Here is an 18,981-nt window from a genome sequence, read left to right on the forward strand (position 1 = left end):
TGCACGACCATGTACACTTATATATGTGGTAGGATGCAACAAGTGTTTGGCACTATTGTCGGGTACTTGAAAATTGGAAACTTTTTGATCTTCAGTTTTTCAATTTTGTTTTATAAGTGTGGACAACTTGATCTTAACTACTGAACTTGCAGGTACGGGTTTGAATTTCAAGTAAGTTGTCAAGGAAAAATGATTTGGTCGAGACATATCCTAAACTTGAGCGATGCTTACACTAATTAAGGAGAGAAACAATACTTATCTATCCCATACCGCAAGTTTAGCAAGGCGAAGCCATCCCTACAGTCATGGATGAAGAAAAACCAGCTCGTAGGATAGTGCGCAAAGTGGCAATCCAACTCGTAACTGATGCTACCCCCCATCCATAGATCAAAACCTGTAGTAAATTTGAGCTTAAGTAGAACATCATTTAATTATTGCACAATAGTGGGTAGTTCACAGTCCCATGATATGAGGATCAACAGGTCCACCTCTAGACTTTCTTAGAAATCAGTGACACTTTTAATCCTACTGGAGTCTATTTAGATTATGTGGGGCTTACTCTTTTCCCCTTCTCATTAATGGGGGAAGCAAAGAAATGGTTGACAATAGAACCTTTAAACTCAATCACAACTTGGGATGACTTGGTAAATAAGTTCCTAATCTAATTCTTTCCTTCTACAAAAACTGCACATTTAAGGAGAGAGATCCCGAGTTTAAAAAAAAAGCAAGCTAAAAATCTTTATTATGTATGGGAGAGATTTAAGTCTCTTCTCAGGGATTTACCGCATCACTAATAGAGCAATGAGATATTAGCTAATACTTTTGTTATAGATTTTGACCATAACACAAAAATTTTTCTAGATTCAGCTGTAGGTGGTCAAGCTTTAGAAAAAACATAGGATGAGCTCTATACTCTTCTGAATCAAATTGCACAAGGTAATCCTTGATGGCAGGGTGATATTTCCAAAATTGTTTTGAAGAAGCCTAAAGGTATAATTGAGGTGATAGTTTCACATTATTGGCTACTCAGTTCACATCCTTTTCGAACTAAATGATAACACAGTTTAGTGAGTTGAGTGTAAATCAACCTCAAGCCTAAGTTAATGCAATTCAGCAGAGTCTAACTTGGTGTGAGATTTATGGAGGTAGTGGTTACTATGTAGACTTATGATGAGCAAATTCAGAGACATTGAATTTTGTGAGCAATGCATAAAAGGAAAGTCAGAACTACAGAAATGCCTACAACTGCAATTGGCAAAGTTAGCCCAATTACTCATGAGGAAATAATCAAACTCATACTCACCAATTTCAACAACAGTCGAGCATCCAGAATAACAATCGAGTCAAAAATATAGAGGAGATATTGAAGAAGATCCTATCTAACTAAGAACAAATAGCTGCTGAAATAAAAAATAACAACTAGATAAAAAAAATTAGAGACACAACTGGGGAAATTGGCTTAGGAACAGTATACAACACTTTAATAGGGGTTTCCTAGTGATATAGAAATTCTAAAGCAAGTGATATCTATCACTTTGAGAAGTTGTGGAGACCTAATTGACAGACCTCTAAAGAAAAATCATGAGGTACAAGCATAGTTGGTCCCACGGTAAGTTTATATGAAACAAGTGGTAACAAAAAAAGCTAAAACTTTGGGGAAGTTTGAGTACCCAAAATCAAAGGAAGTTGAGTAATCACAAGAGAGACCCCCACACCATTCCCTTAAAAGCTTAAAAAGGCAAAAGAGGATGATTGCTTTAAGAAGTTCTTTGATACATTCTGAGAACTTCACATTAACCTTCCTTTGTTGGATGTTTTGCAGGAAATGCATAAGTATGCTAAGTAATTGAAGGATGTGGTGATCAATAAGACAAAGCTAGTAGCCCTTATTGAGGAGTGTAGTTTAGTAGTGATTAGTAAGATTCCCAAGAAGCTCAAGGACCTTGGGAGTTTTACCCTTCTAATACAAATTAGTAAAAGTGATGTTGTTCATACTTTGAGTGATTTGGGGGCGAGCATAAATTTGATGCCCCTATCTGATTTTAAAACTCTGGGTTTGAGAAAACCAAATCCATGTTTTGTGATGCTCCAAATGGAAGATAGAGCAAAAGTGGCTCCCAATGAAATCATACAATATGTTTTCATTAAGGTTGGTAAGCTCATTATTTCTACTGACTTTATTATCCTTGATTATGATACATATGATAGGGTACCAATCATATTGGGATGGCCATTCTTGCTATAGGAGGAGTGTTGATAGATATGTAAGAGGGCACTCTAAAAACAAGGTTTAATAATACGGAGGTGGTCTTTAGAGTGCACAAAGCACTCAATACACCCTTATACTACAAATATATGTGCATGATCACAACTATGGAAGTATATAATTATGGGGTGGAGGAGTACAAAGCTCTATTTACCTCTTTGGTCTCTCTCATAGAGTTGCCCAAGTCAATAATTAAACTCAAAATTGAGAAAATTGAAAGAGAGATTGAAAAAGTAGTGTAGAAAAAGCCACAGACCTTGAGAGTAAGCACTCAAGAGGTCAAAAAAGACTAAGAAGATGGAATTTGAGTAGGAATAAGTGGGTAAGAGATTGCGTTGAAGAGTTGAGATATAAATCATGTTGCAACTATAAATCAAGCGCTTCTTAGGAGGCAACCTAAGTTAAGGTAGGTATTTTATTTTCTATTTTTTCTCTAGTATCACCTTTGGTTTTTTTTGTTTAGTGTCAAAAGGTTGAAGGGAAGTCTAAGTACCAGAGGTTTGAGATAAATAGCATGACAAAGACTAAGTATGGAGTACTTCCGACCTCTATAATGGTTATGATGCTACAAGCTAGGCTTAGAGGCCTCAAGGAGTATTTCTATCCTTACTTTTACTTATTCTTTTGGGACAAAATATGATTTTAAATATGGGTTGGACTTGGGCAATCTTTCGATTGTTTAGGGTGATGTGTTACTATAGGATTTCTATTTTTATATATTTTCTATTTTTTTTACTAAATTTTATAAAAAATTACAAAAATATTTGATCTTTGGCTATTTTTAATTTTTATTGGTGTCTGTCTAGTAGAAGCACACTTCACCCATTCCTTGACTTTTTCTTTTTGATTCTTTTTCAAGAGGGCCCCTTTGAGCCCAGTATCCTTTTTTCTTAATTTTTAGGAGTAATTTTAAATTTTTGTTAATAGGAATAAATGAGATTTTTTGCTAAGTGCTATGTATGATTACACGATGCAAGTTGGTTTTGAATGTGAATGCATGGAGAATGCGTTGAGTGACTATTTTTGATATACCTCAACTCATTTATAGAACTCTTGTGTGATGTTGGCTAGGTTCTGAATTCTTGCTATTACTTGGTTGAGAGTCTATAGAGATCCTTCTTGATTTGAGCATGTGCCATGCATGAGTAAGGTTATGTTAAATTATGCGTTGCATATTGATGCCTAGAACTTTCTTGGTGTGTTTGGATAGAGAAATAAACAATGTTGGGCTTAGGAGATAATATAGACATTTCTTTGATAGTTATTTTTCCCTATTTTTTCTATGATTTCTGTATGACCTTAGTTATCCCTATTGGGACTTTAGCCTATTCTTTGGTATCCTCATATGTAGCTTATTCTCTTTTCTTTTAATTGAAAGTAATTTGATCCAATACTCCTAAGCCTTAAGGTGAAGATTGAGATGTTAAGAAGTGTAGAATTGAAAAAGGAAAAACTAAAAGTGAAGCCCTAAGAAACAATCTATTGGTGTGTTATATAGTTATGTGTTGTGGTTGGGAGTAGTGTAATGAAAAGGCAAATTGATCAACATTGAATCATGTATTGATTGAAATATTCCTTACTTAAAAAATGGGTCAAAAAGTGAGGTAGGAAGATAAAAATGGTGAAAAATTTCGTTGGATAGAGATGAGTTGAATGTAAATTATGATGTATTAAAGAGTTTAGGGAAGATAGTCATTGTTATTGGCCAGAATAGTTCCTACTTATCCCTTAGACTACATTACAACCTATAAAGTCCTACTTAATCTTGAGCCTTAATATTCTGATATTAGTAGAGTACTACACTAATGGCAATCTTATGGTTCATCTTATGTGATACATGAATCTTTTGTGAGAGTGAGAAAAATGTGATTCTTATACCCATTCTTGTGATGAATTACGTGTCTGTGAGTGAATATAAGTGACTCTTTTGTAGTAAGGGAACACGTTTGATGATGGTTAGGTGATTTGTATGATCTCTTAATTGAGTAATATTCATAAGTTTTCCAACTTGGTAAGTCAATTATTGAAGTTAGGAAGTTTTAAAGTAGTGGTCAAGAGTTTTTTAATTGTAAAATGACATGCTTAATATGGACGTTGCAATTCAAGTAGTCATTGTAGTGCTAACTTGACTGTTTTAGCTTGAATAATGAGGTTATAGTCTTCTTGGATGATGCCTAATGTAAAGAGTTTTTAGAGGACGAACAAGTCTTTAAGTGTGGGGTGGTGATCTTAGGCATATTTATGCACCCAACTGTCATTATCTATGCTTATTTAGCTTAGATTTGAGGACTTCTTGATATGCTTAATGAGGTATTAAGGGTTTAATTGTGTATTTATGTTTTAATTTAATGTATAAAGTGCTTAAGGTATATTTGAAACAATTCAAGAGTCAAAATGATCACATAAAGTTTAGACGAGAAAACTAGTGGTGCTAACTTGAGCTGTGCTTGTACTAGTATACTTTGATGAGCTTTATTGTGTTGTATGAACTAATGATTTTTATATGATGTTTTAGGAGAAAATTTTAGGTATTTTTAAATATAATTGAAGCCTACAAATAATTCATAAGAAGTGTGGAAATGAGGAGCAAATGTACAACAAAATAAGAGTAAAACAAAAGTAAAATTGCACCTCTGTGGAGTGCCTTACTCCACACACCCCAAATCATAGGGATGGGGTATTCTCTGCACCCTATATGGAGTACCCAAAATACCTTACCCTTTATTTGGGTGGGCACACACCCCTTAAGGCCTACAATTTACCTTGCAGAGTGAGACCTCTCCCGGGATATCCAAAAGTTGATCTGTTATGTCTTTTAAGTGTAGGGCAATGTTGTAAATGCATATATTTCGAGATGGGATGTCTATGGATTACCTAAATCACAATAAAATGATTAATTAGTCATAATTACACCACACTTTTGGAATATTACAAGATTGGAGAGAAGAGAAGGCATCTAAAGGCTCTACACTAGGGTTCTTTCTCCTTTAACTTAGTTTTCTTGTAGTTTTACTTATGATTTCAATTATTATGATTGTTAATAAGAATGTGAGTGGATAAACACCCTCATTATAGAGGCTACAAATAGGAATACTTAGCACATAATCAGTTTGGGTTAAAGTTGATTGTCATATTTGGTTATTCATATATTCTTATTATTACTATTCTATTGAATCGCGAACCTTAGAAAACATTTATATTTCTGTTGGGATCCAGGATGGAGGAACTTTAGATAATAACATGGAATCAGTGTGCTATTTTCTTTTAAATGAATAAAATATAGGATTTGCGGTTAGGTTGAATATATCTAACTTGCCCCATTAGGTTCAAATATAAGATGACATAGAAACATATTTGAATTAGTTACCATATGCCCGCTCAATGATGCAGTTGTGGGGATAATTTATATATATGATTAGAGTATCGTAAGACCATAATCATGTTATTAATCCCGTGAATCAACAACCAAGATAATTAACTTAACCAACGATATTGCATAGCCTTGTAGGATTGTTCAAATTGCCTTGACCCTAATTTTCTTTAAATCATTGTTTCAAACACTTTATATTCACATTAGATTTTATTTTTACTATTAATTTCTAAAATCATAAACTCTTTTGGTTATAATAGCTCCTATTTAATCTTATTAGTAATGCTAGGATTGGATTTTTTGCTAAGAACCAAGTACCTGTGAGATAGATATTCAGCTCGAATGAGCTATTTTATTACTTGCAAGACTATCTACACTTGTGTGTGATATAGATTGCAACAATATAGAAGAATAATTGGGTCCCTTTTGTATCTCACTGTATGTAAACTTGACATTATCTTTAGTAATGGCTAAGGAGTCTCATCTCAAGGTTGTTAAGAGAATTCTACGGTACCTTAAGGGAACCACTAACTTTGGTGTATGGTATTCTAGAGAAATCAATTTTAATCTTGTGCTCTACATAGATTTTGATTATGCAGGCTATTGATAGAAAAGTATCACAGGTATGGCGTAATTTCTTGGATCATGTTTGATCTTTTGGTCCACTAAGAAACAAAACTTTATAGCCTTGTCCACTGATGAAGCTGATTATATAGCTGTCGAGTCATGTTGTGCTTAATTACTATGGATCAAACAATGGTTAATAGACTTTGGTATGAATGTTGGTTGTGATCCTATTTTTTGTGACAATATTAGTGACATAAATATTGCTAGGAATCTTGTGCAACACAAAAGAACCAAGCTTATGGACATAAGACATCATTTTATCAGAGACAATATTGAAAAAGGTCATATCTCAATTGAGTTTCATTCTACTGAGGAATAATTTTTATCTATCTCTAAGTAGGGAGCATTTTAAAAAGAAAATAGGTTAGGCTTGGGATGATTATGATTGCATGAACTTTACTCAATGATTGAAAATGATTGATTTTTTTAACTATTAGCCAAATTGTTAGATAAATTAGTATTGCACATTTAGTTGTGTGTCTCAGTTTTAAATTATTGACCTCTTTACCTAATTTTGTATTATATTGTGCAGAGAAACAAGTACAAATAGGCATTGCTGACCATAAAATTTTGTCTTGGAAGGTATGTTCTATATTGATTTAAGGTTGATATTGTTTAAAGTTGAAATAACCAAGCACTCATATTTCATGGGTTAAGTAGTTCTAATACATTAAATCTTTTTTAAACAGCCAAAACTCAAGAGTCCCTCGCATTTGAAAAAGTTGCCACTGCCTTATATCAATGTCACTTTTCTTTCTCCCATCCGTTCACCACTGTTGAAATAGTTCTGCTCCCATATATTTCAAATTTTATTTTCTCTTTGTAAATATATAAATTCTAAATTTACTTTTTCTATTCTAACTTCCGCCATTAAACCCTCCTAAGAAATTCCTTGTGTAATATCTCCTATCCTTCTTTTGTCAAGCAGTGGCTTTTTTTATTCTTCATCTCCCATTAAACAACCATCTATCTCAGATGAATCTATAATGACCCTTTAGGTTATTTTACATATTTACACTTATCTTTACTGTTTGATCTTCTCCATAGCTACCCTAAGTTATTTATGACTTGATGGGACCAATGGTTCGGTCACTGAGCAGTTCATTAGGTTCTTAGAACAAATTCCCTATTTAGAAGTCTTTGTTGTTCCAAATGTCCACTGGGCAAAAACTTTAGTGAAACAATCTTGAATGCAAATTTTGATTGTGCTATCAGATCTGGAATATTGATTTTAGGCTAGGTAGACCTTTGGTTCGGGTTTCAAGGCACTTGAGCTCATTTTGACCTATGATTGAGAAGTTAAAAATTTAAAAGCTTGGGTGTGGGACCCATATTTGGTGGTCGAAACAACCTCAAATTGAAACTTTGACTTTGCCAATGCGTTCAGAACATTGAATTTAGTGTGGTAAAATATCTCATTTGCAAAAATTGGATTGCGGATGCATCTCGAGGCACTAGCCAAAACTTGAAATTCAACTTTCATTTAGTGCAGAAAAGTACTGGGATCACAGTGAATTCATATCAATCATGATGTCGCGAACTTGGGATGCATGGGTTTGTGATCTCTCTAGCTGAGGGCCTGTGAAAGGTTGTTTAAATACTTATTTTGGATGAGAATTAGCCATCTTCTTCCTCCATTGAGACCTAGAAACCCTAATATGGTATGCTAATCACAAATTGGTCTAGGTGGGTAACTTGGGAGCTTGATTATCATCTTTTATCGCGATTATCTACAAATTTAAGATAAGAATCCTTCAAATTCATGCTTGAATTTCCTAGTTTGGACCCAAAACCTCAATTTAGCTTAGGGCTTGATTTTAGCCCAAAATATGCCTAATTTTCACCCTTTTCTTGAGGGTTATAATTCCTTGTTCATTTGTAAACATTGAGTTCGCCTCGAAAATTCATTTTTCGTATGTGGTACCCACTTGGGGTTTTGGTGTTGTTTTTGGACCTGAATCATAATAGTGCAATATGGGTATTGTTAGACTCGTATTGATGAGTAGATTATATTTTTGATAGCCTGATGGTATTTTGGAGATTTTTAAGTAAAGATGGGCATGTAGTGCATGATGTGAGGTTTTGCGGTTTGGCCTCAAGGTAGGATTTGTCTACTTTTCTTCATAGATGATGTGTGATATATTATTGAGGGTGAGTGTGGATGTTAGGCTTCCTTATGCATAGAATAACTTAGCCTTGATTATTGATGTTTGGGGATTAGATGAGGGTTTTGCACCGTAAGATAGTATGTTTATAACCCTTGAGAAACCTATTGTCTTCTCCTTAGTTTAGATTAGTTTGTGTCATGGATAAAATATGATGATAGGTTTGGGATGTGGCTTTAGCATTAGAATCATGATTAGTATATTTTAATCTTGTTGGGCTAGTATGGTGGTCTTGGAATCGTAATTTGGGTAGAGTTTACTTAAATGCCTATGTTTCTAGACAAAGTCCCTATTTAAGAAATTGTTGGGTCTTACTTAACATCTAGAAGTTGAACTAGATACCTTAGCCTAGGGTGGGGCATAGTTTTCCTAAAAATGGAAATTGAGGATTAGAAGTATGATTGTTAGGCCCACTTAGGCCAAGAATTGTGTTAGCCTTGTGGACTTAGTTACGAATATTAGGCATAGTTTAGGTTAGTAAACCTTACAATAAGGTTATTTGGTGCCCTATTGAATGGTTATGTATTTTCCCTATATTATGATATTTGGGCCTATAGAGATACTACTTCCTTCTTGATATGACATTTGACCTATTGAGATGATATTCCCTCTTAGACTTAATATTTAGCTGATAAAGATGATATTTCCTCTTAGACATAAAAATGGATCCTTAGAGATGATATTCCCCTTAGATATGATATTAGGCCTATAGAGATGCTATCCCCTATTAGATATGATGTTGGGTCTATAGAAATACTGTCTCATTTTAGTTATGATTATTGGACCCATAGAGATAATATTCCTCTTAGGTATGACATCTGGCCGAGAAAGGAGATATTCCTCATAAGTCATGATGTATGGCCTATTTATATGATATATTTTATAGATGAATACATGTTTATTGATATTATGCCTCCTAGATGTGAGATGCCTCCTATGCGAGAGATGATTACATGATTATTGATATTATGCCTCCTAGACATGAGATGCCTTCTAAATAAGAGATGATTACATACTTATTGATATTATGACTCTTATATGTGAGATGCCTTATATGTGAGAGATGATTACATGCTTACTAATATTATGCCTCTTATATGCAAGATGCTTTCTATATATGCGGTGATTAAAGATATGGTACAACTTATAACTATGATTATCGATATGAGTTCCAAATATGTATATGGGCCTATGACTATGATTATGATATTATGATTATTTCAAACATATTATTAGACTAAGGGCCATGATATAAAAATGGTCGGTGAAACATCTTGGGTTTTGACCCTTAGAAAATTTCCTGGAAATCCATTCTATGGACCCAATACAACTTATGGGTATGAGCTGTTTGCTGGGGTACAAGTGGTATGGTCCTATCGTATGCTGACCAGTGTTAGTTGATGGGATGGTTTTGGTCACTGGAATAGGTACAACTTAGGGGTACAAGTCATATTGGTGGTTGCGGGTTATTTAGTTCCTTAACTTAATCTTAGACTTGGTTACATAGGTAAGATCTGAGTACGAGTGGGTTACCATAAGCCATAAGCCAGGGTACAATTCATACCCAGGACTTGTATGGTAAACAATGTTTAATTCCCCAGGTATTTTATTCTGCCAGGGATACGGGTTATGGGTACGGATCATATGCTGAGGTTAAGACTCGGTTGGATGAGTCGCATACTGGACAGTGTCTGATCTAAATGTTAAGGCTTGGGTATGAATAGTGTAAATTAATCGTATAGGAGGGTACGACTCATAAGAAGGTCAGTCGTATCACTGTGATGGGTTTTTAAAGGATTTAAGTAGGGGTATTTTAGACATTTACCTACTTACCCTAATTAGAACCCACGACTTCTAGTACATTTAGGAGGTTATTTATCCTACTATTCTATTCATTAACACTTAAAAACTAATCCAAAATATCTCTTTATTCTCTCAAGAGCTTTTGGTCTAAGGAAGCTAGGGTTTCAACTAAGGGATTGCTTTGGGGCTTACTTTGGTGATTTATTTTCATCAATTCTTTAGTTTAAGGAAAGATTCTTTTCCCTCATTGTAATTTCAACTAAAGGCTTGGTTTATATGATTGATTTCATGGTTTTACTATTTCATGATTTTGTTTTCTCAACTATTATTTGGGGTTTTGATATTGAATGCTTGGTTATGGTTTTCTATGGTTTTAATTATGCTTTTATACACATTAATGGTGGTTTTAGACAATTGGATTGCATTATAATAGTTTAATGATCTTTGAAATTGGTTTTGGTTACATTATACCCCCATAGTGTTTGATGAAATGCTTATAAAAATAAGTTCACTGCATTGTCTTCTTTTAAAGGAACTCTTGCATGTTTTAAACTGAACAAATGATTTATGCATGGTTTAAATGGTTTAAAAAGTCTAAAGGCTAAACCATTATTCTTGTGGATAACATAGAAGTCTCCCAAGTGGATTTAATATGGTATATGAAAAGATCACCGAAGGTCCCGTTAACCTAAATGGTTTAGCTATGGATATTACTTACAAGTAATGGGATGGTATGACGATACCACCAATATTGGCCTTGGTTATTAAATGGTAAATGGATTTTTTGGACATGATTTTAATTGGGCATTAATGGCGGGGTATGTTGCTAAGCCGTGGAAGGTGGCGATCCCAAGGAGACCAAAATTGAAAGCTCATATTTGCCGATATGAGGGTCTTTGATGACCACGTGTGAGAGTAACATTTTATATTAGAGGGATGTACTAGTCATCCCATTGGATATTTCCCGTTCGTGCAGCTACACACATTGGGACCCTTTTAGTAAGGGGAGCTGAACCCATATCACCCATGAATGGTTAGGACGGCAAAGTGACATAACCCAGTTAAAGGTTTTAAGTGTATGCTAAATTCGTTCCTTTTTTCCTGACACTTATATATGTATGGTTGTATGCATTATGGATGGTTTTACTTGGTTTTATAACTGATATTATTTTATTCTTACCCTAAGTTTCATGCTAGCGATCATTTGCTAACCCTATCTACTGGCGGCTGTATACCCATACTATATAGGAACAGGCCATTCTACTCCTCCTATTTAGCATGTGGATTCAGTATCAACACTTGGACTGAAGTGGTGATTTCATCATTTTGGAAGTCATCATTGCATGTTATGGATTTCTTTAGACACTTTTCTTTTATTTTAGATATTGGTTTTGGCTATGGTTGGGGGCATGTCCAAACGGAATTTGTTTACTCTTTTGGATAGAGGCTTTGTGGTACTTTTGGGGGTTGGTATGGGCGGGATCGGTAGGGGTGTCAGCCTGTACATTGGTATTAATATTGAGGATGGCATCATCGGACATAATTTCTCACTATTCTATCATATTACATTTTAGGATTGATTTTTATATTATGTTTTGGTATTCCCTTTGGTTTATGGTTTATGGTTTGGCTTGGTGCGATTGGTCGATTGGTGGGGTATGATTTGACTCGGCTGGGTTAGTCATGATGGTGACCCTATCCCAGAGTCTTAATAAGAACAATAATGCTATTTTGTTAAATATTCAAAATTCAGCTCATCTAAGGCTAGATATAAGTGGTTGGGTTGGGTAATAGGGGGCAGTCCCTGGTCTTGCTTTGACTTGGGGTTGGGTCGTGTCAAGTTGGTATCTGAGCTTAAGGTTCATGGTCAACTGGGAAGTTCACTAAGTTGTGTTGAGTAGAGTCTCATTTAGGGGTGTGAAGCGCGCCACACTCATAAGAGAGAGGCTGCAAGATATTTAGGTATATTTTACTTTATTTGTATTCTATCTTCTAGCTTGAGTTCTTAATCCTGGAATCTCCTCTAAACCTTGTTTGTTCGTCTTTCAGATCATGCCTCCTAGATTTGAAACACAAGGAAATTCTTCCATCCCATCTGGGGATAATGCTGAAGGGGTAAATCCTACATCTGGAGAACATCTTTGATACTATGGTCCTATTTTTGGTAGTGCTGGAGTTCTTTCTTTTCTGGCTAGTTCTCCCTAGGTCCCTCAGGGTAATATAATGAACGCAGAATTTTGTTAGTCTATTTATGTCATTGCCTAATTAATTGCTTCTCATGATTAGTGGGGTGCGATTGGTGCTTTATCTGTTGAGGCTACAAGGGTCGGTTAATTTATGAAGTTGGATCCTCAAACTTTTACCGGGATAAAGGTAGAGGAGGATCCATAGGGCTTCTTACATGAGATAGAAAAGATCTTTTCAGTGATACAGGCTATTGATATAGAGGCGATTAACTTTGCAGATTTCCAACTCAAAGATGTTGCTTATCAGTAGTATGATAAGTAGGATAGGAATAAAGGTGATATGGAAAAGATGGGTTATGGGAGGCTTTTTCTAATCCCTTTATGGATCGGTTCTTTCCTTAAGAGTTGAGGGAAGCAAAGATGGAGAATTTTATGAACTTCATATAGGGGAGAATGTCTATAAAGGAATATGCTTTGTAGTTTCACCAGCTATCATGGTATGCTCCAGATTTGGTAGCTGATATGAGGTTGAGAATGAGGAAGTTTGCTTCTAGGTTGAATAGAGAATTGATTCTGGAAGTAAGAATACCTTGATGATTAAAGATATGGATATCTTGAGGTTTACTATTTATATATAATTTATTAAGGATGTGAAGAGAAAATAGGCGGAGTTTAGGGATAGGCAGGGAAAGTAGAGTAGGATTTCTGATCTGGGAGGTGCTCAGTCTCACAGTGGTAGAGATGGTAGAAAGTGGCAGAAAAAGAAGTTTAGGAGTTCAAGATCCTTTTCTTCCATTGCTTTTTATCTATAGCAGTCGGAGACAGGCGTCCAGGTGGTGATGATTCTTGGGCCCAGGTTTCCCGATCTCAGGCGAGTAGAGTCCAATAAGTTTTTTCGTGTCCTTCTTATTGATATATGGTAGTCCTCATTGGGGTTCTTATGAGGATGGAAGGGACAAGTGCTTTTAGTATGGCTAGGTGGGCCATTAACTTAGGGATTATTCAGTTAATAAGGTTGCTACGGGGGAGAATAAGATTTTCGTGGCTTCATCTTCTGCTCCTGTACCTGGTGGTGTGGCATCTGCTTCTGTTACTGCTCCTAGTTGTAGTATTGGTCGAAGTAGGCTGTATGCTTTGGCATCCCACAAGAATCTGAGGCATCACCTAATGTCGTTACTAGTACATTACAACTTTTTTCTTGTGATATATATATTATTTGCTTGATTCGAGGTCTACTATTTCTTATATGACTCCATATGTGGTCGTGTCTTTTGGTTTTGATTCATAAGTTATTTTGGATACTTTTTCTATTTCTACCCCAATAAGTGACTCAATTATTAATAATAAAGTCTATAGGGGGTGTGTGGTATCTATTGGTAGCAAGAACACCTTGGTAGATCTGTTTGAGTTGGATATGGTAGATTTTGATGTAATCTTAGGTATGGATTGGTTGAATTCTTCTTATGCATCTATGGATTGTCGGACCCATTGGGTTATTTAAGTTTCTTAGTAAATCTTTTATAGAGTGGGAAGGTAGCTTCTTTGCTCCTAGGGGGAGGTTTATTTCTTATCTTAGAGCTCGAAGGTTAATCTCTAAGGGTTGTCTTTATCACTTAGTTCGGGTTAAAGATTCTAACTCGAAAAGTCCTTTTTATCTTTGGTCCCTGCGATTAATGAGTTTCCAGATATTTTTCCAGATGATTTTCCCGGTGTTCCTCCAGATGGGGAAATAGAGTTTGGTATTGATTTGCTTTCGGACACTCATCTATTCATCATTGTATTTATTGATGACATTCTAGTTTATTCAAAGAGTGAGGTGGATCATGCTAATCACTGCCATATGATGTTGCAAACCCTAAAGAAACAATAGTTGTTTGCCAAGTTCTCTAAATGTGAGTTCTGGTTGAATGTTGTGACTTTCTTAGGTCATGTTATTTCTAGTGAAGGGATCATTGTGGATCCACAGAAGTTTGCTGTAGTGAAGAGGTGACCTAGGCCCATGACTCCATTCGATATCTGGAGCTTCTTGGGTTTAGCCGGGTATTATAGGCGGTTTGTGGAAAGTTTTTCTTCGATAGCTGCTCCATTAACTAAGTTGACTCAGAAGAAAATTAAGTTTTCTTAGTCGGATGCTTGTGAAGGGAGTTTTGAGAAGTTGAAGGATAAGTTGACTTCGGCTCCAATCCTGACCTTGATGGAGGGAAATAATGGGTTTGTGGTTTATTGTGATGTATCTTGGGTTAGGCTTGGTTCTATTTTGATGCAGCATGGAAAGGTGATTGTCGATGCATCTAGGTAGTTAAAGGTACATGAGAGGAATTATCTTACTCATGATTTTTAGTGTTTGGCAATTGTGTTTTCTTTGAAAATATGATGGCATTATTTGTATGGTGTTCACGCGGATATACTTTCTAATCACAAGAGTCTTCAGTACATGTTTACTCATAAAGAGTTTAATCTCAGGCAGAAGAGATAGCTTGAGCTTCTCAAGGATTATGATATGAGTATTGGCTACCACCCAGGTAAGGCTAATGTGGTTGCTGATGCTTTTAGTTGGTTATCCAAGGGGAGTTTGGCTCATGTGGAGAAAGGTAAGCGAGAATTGGTAAAGGATGTTCACTGCCTGTCTAATCTTGGAGTTCATCTTTTGGACTCTAAGAATGGTGGTGCAATGATGAAAGAAGTAGTTTGATCATCTCTCAATGTAGAGATTAAGTAGAAGCAAATGCTGGATCTTGTCTTAATAATGATCAAGAGTGACGTTGGTAGGCAAAAGGTAGTGGTGTTTGAGATCAGTGGTGATGGTACTTTACAGTTCCAAGGGAAGTTGTATGTTCCTAATGTTGATGGGCTATGACAAAGGGTTTTGGCTGAGGTACATGAGTCACGCTATGTTGTTCATCCCGGATCGACTACGATGTATCACAATCTCAACGAGATCTATTGGTGGAATGACATGAAAAGTGATATGGCTGATTTCGTGGCTAAGTGCATGATGTATAAATAGGTTAAGGTTAAGCACATGAGGCCAGAAGGGTTGTATCAAGAAATTAATTTGCCCGATTGGAAGTGGGAAGTTATTAATATGGACTTCGTTACTGGTTTTCCTCGGTCTTGGAATTAGTATGATTTGATTTGAGTCATCATGGATAGGATGACCAAGTCTGCGCATTTCTTGCTAGTGCGGACTACCTTTTTGGCAGAGGATTATGCACGGTTGTACCTTCAAGAAATTGTGAAGCTGGATGGGGTACCTATTACGATTATCTCTGATTGTGGTATGCAGTTTACATCTTATTTCTCGCGGTCTTTCTAGAAAGGGTTGGGGACTAAGGTTAGTTTGAGTATTGCTTTTTATCCACAGTCAGATGGGCAAGCAGAGAAAAAATTGAACTTTGAAAGATATGATTCAGGCCCGTGTGATTGACTATGGTGTCGATTGGGTTGAGCATCTGCTTTGGTGGAGTTTGCTTACCATAATAGTTATCATTGGAGTATTAATATGTCTCCTTTTGAGGCACTATATGGTAGGAGGTGTAAATATCCTATTGGATAGTTTGATCTTGGAGAAGCAGATATGATTGGTCCTAATTTAGTTTATAAGACGATGGAGAAGGACAAGATCATTCAGGATAGGCTTAAAGCTGCCCAAAGTCTCCAAAAGTTCTATGTGGATGTACTTGGAGTTTTAGGTCAGAGATAGGGTATTCCTCAAAGTGTCTTCCATAAAGAGAGTGGTGTGGTTTGACAAAAAGGGGAACTCAATCCTCGGTTCATTGGTCCTTACGTGATTTTACGAAGAGTTGGCAATATTGCTTATGAGTTGTATTTACCATCTAGCTTAAGTTTTGTTCATTCAGTCTTTCATGTTTCTATGTTGAGGAAGATTCGTGGTGATCCTTCATTGGTTATTTCGTTGGAAGGATTAGGTACTTTGGATTTTTTATGTAATGAAGAGGTCTTGATTGAGATATTAGATAGGTAAATTCGTCGGTTGTGGACCAAGGATAAGGCTTCGGCTAAGGTTCTATGATGGAACCATAAGGTGGAAAAAGCTACTTGGAAAGCGAAAGAGGACATGACATCCAAGTATCCGTATTTGTTTTTTGCTCTTGGGATTCGTGCAGAAGGTATGTGCTCTTGAACATGTCTTTATTTTCTGAGTTTGTTAAAGCAAAGATTAACATCTTTACCTCTTTGTTTTCAAACTTTGTTGAAAAGATGTTTGATAATGCAAATGACTATGTGTGTGGTTATCCCTGCCTTGTCCATCATTTCGAGATGAATGTTCCTAGTGGGGGAGACTAAAAAATCCTAGGTTTTAATGCTTAGAAAATTTCCTAGAAATCCATTCTTTGGACCTAATATGACTCATGGGTATAAGCCATATGCTAGGGTACGAGTGGTATGGTCTTGTTGTACGCTAACCAGTGTTAGTTGGTGGGATGGTTTTGAACACTGAAATGGGTATGACTTAGGGGTACGAGTCGTATTGGTGGTTACAGGTCATTTTGTTCCTTAACTTAATCTTAGACTTGGTTACTTAGGTTGGATTTGAGAATGAGTGGCTCACCATGAGCCGTAAGCCAGGGTACGAGTCATACCCAGGACTAATATGGTATATAATGTTCAATTCCCCTGGTATTTTATTCTGCTAGGGATACGGGTTATGGGTATGGATTGTATGCTGAGGTTACGACTTGGTTGGATGAGTCGTATACTGGACAGTGTCTGATCCAATTGTTAAAGCCTGGGTATGATAGGTGGAAACCAATCGTATAGGAGGATACAACTCATAAAAAAGTCAGTCGTATCCCTGAGATGGTTTTTTAAGAGATTTAAGTGGGGGTATTTTGGACATTTTCCTACTTACCATAATTAGGACCCACAACTTCTAACAAACTTAGGAGGTTATTTACCCTATTATTATGTTCTTTAACCCTTAGAAACTATTCCAAAACATCTCATAATTCTCTCAAGAGCTTTTGGGGCAAAGAAGCTAGGGTTTCAACTAAGGGTTTTTTTTGGTGATTTCTTTCCTACAATTCTTCGGTTGAAGGCATGATTCTCTTCCCTCATTGTAATTTCAACTAAAGGCATGGTTTATATGATTGATTTTATTGTTTTACTATTTCATGTTTATGGTTTCTCAACTATAATTGGGGGTTTTGATATTGAATGCTTACTTATGGTTTTCTATGGTTTTTATTATGATTTTATATGTATTAATGGTGGTTTTGGACAGTTGGATTGCATGGTAATGGTTTAATGATCTTTGGAATTGGTTTTGGTTACATATGCCCCCAAGATGTTTGATGAAATACTTATAAAGATATGTTTACTACATTGATGTAATACCCCACATGTTTCTAAGCTAGGAGACGAACCATTTTTCCTACATATGAAATATCCTATCCTGTGATTCATACTTGAGTACATGACTTACAATGAGTATCCTATCGATAATATAGCTTATGATGCGTTCAACATGTTCATATGAGTCACTTAAGGTAATACAAGCTAAGAGTTTTTGAATCCATCAAGTTTTAGTGTTCAATTTTGTAAGGGTCATATTTGAATGAGTATAACTCGATGTTAATGTGGTATTTCTGCATATTTCTACCCACCAAATTATGGAGAATCGAATTACATTCCAATGATACCAATTTCATCAAAATCTGACTCTCGAGCTAGGAGTTATGGCTTTGCGAAGTAGAGTGCGTTGCCTAACCAATCGCACATGGCCACTGGAAAGCATATGGGCGCCTATGTAAATATAGGCGATAGCATATGCAGCACCTATGTAGATATAGACGATATCATATGCGGCGCCTATGTAAAGTTAGGCGATATCATATGCAGCGCCTATGTAAATGTATGCGATATCATATGCGGCGCATATCTTATGGTTTCAAGTGACCTAAACACTTCATTTTGAGTTATTTTGAGGGTAATTAAGTCATTTAACACTCCTTACATGTTCCTAATTTAACCCTAAGAAATATATAGCTCCTAATTACATTATAACCCTACTAACATCTTAAGTTCATCATCCAAGAGCACTAAAAGAGAAAAACAACTAGGGTTGCATAATTAAGCTTGAAGATCCAATTTTAAGGAAATTCCTCCGTCAATCATCAAGAATCTTCCTTCTAAGGTATGCGTGAGTTGATTCATGGACTCTTTTCGACCATGAATCTCAAGAACCATCTTCTAAATTATGTATTATGATGTTTATGTTGTTGGTGGTTGATATTCATGTGGTTGGAGTTTGATGATGCCTAAGATGGGATCTTTGAATGTTTTGTGTGAGGATATGGTAGTATTTAATGTATAAATATGTGAATTGGTGGTTGCATATTTGTAATCTTGATGAATCCACCTATGCCTAAGATGTGCATGTAAGGTGTTTGTGAAAATACCTAAGGGAATAGAAATCATGCTTTTATGACATAATAAGTCCTAAATGACTATTCCATGTTCTAATTTTATGTTCAACGTGATCCCTATGCTATTGTCTTGAATTGAAGATGTTGTATGAGCATCTCATACAACATCTTCAAT

The 18,981-nt window shown here is 35.8% G+C and overlaps 1 non-coding gene across 1 annotated transcript; it reads right to left on the reverse strand.

Moving 5' to 3' along the window:
• Positions 1-689: 689 nt before the first annotated feature.
• LOC124898307 lies at positions 690-796 on the reverse strand. The gene has a single exon (XR_007055281.1). It is a non-coding gene; the product is annotated as a small nucleolar RNA R71 (small nucleolar RNA).
• Positions 797-18,981: the final 18,185 nt, after the last annotated feature.

The sequence above is a fragment of the Capsicum annuum genome, chromosome 4, assembly GCF_002878395.1.
Source record: "Capsicum annuum cultivar UCD-10X-F1 chromosome 4, UCD10Xv1.1, whole genome shotgun sequence".
In the NCBI taxonomy this organism is placed as follows: Eukaryota; Viridiplantae; Streptophyta; class Magnoliopsida; order Solanales; family Solanaceae; genus Capsicum; species Capsicum annuum.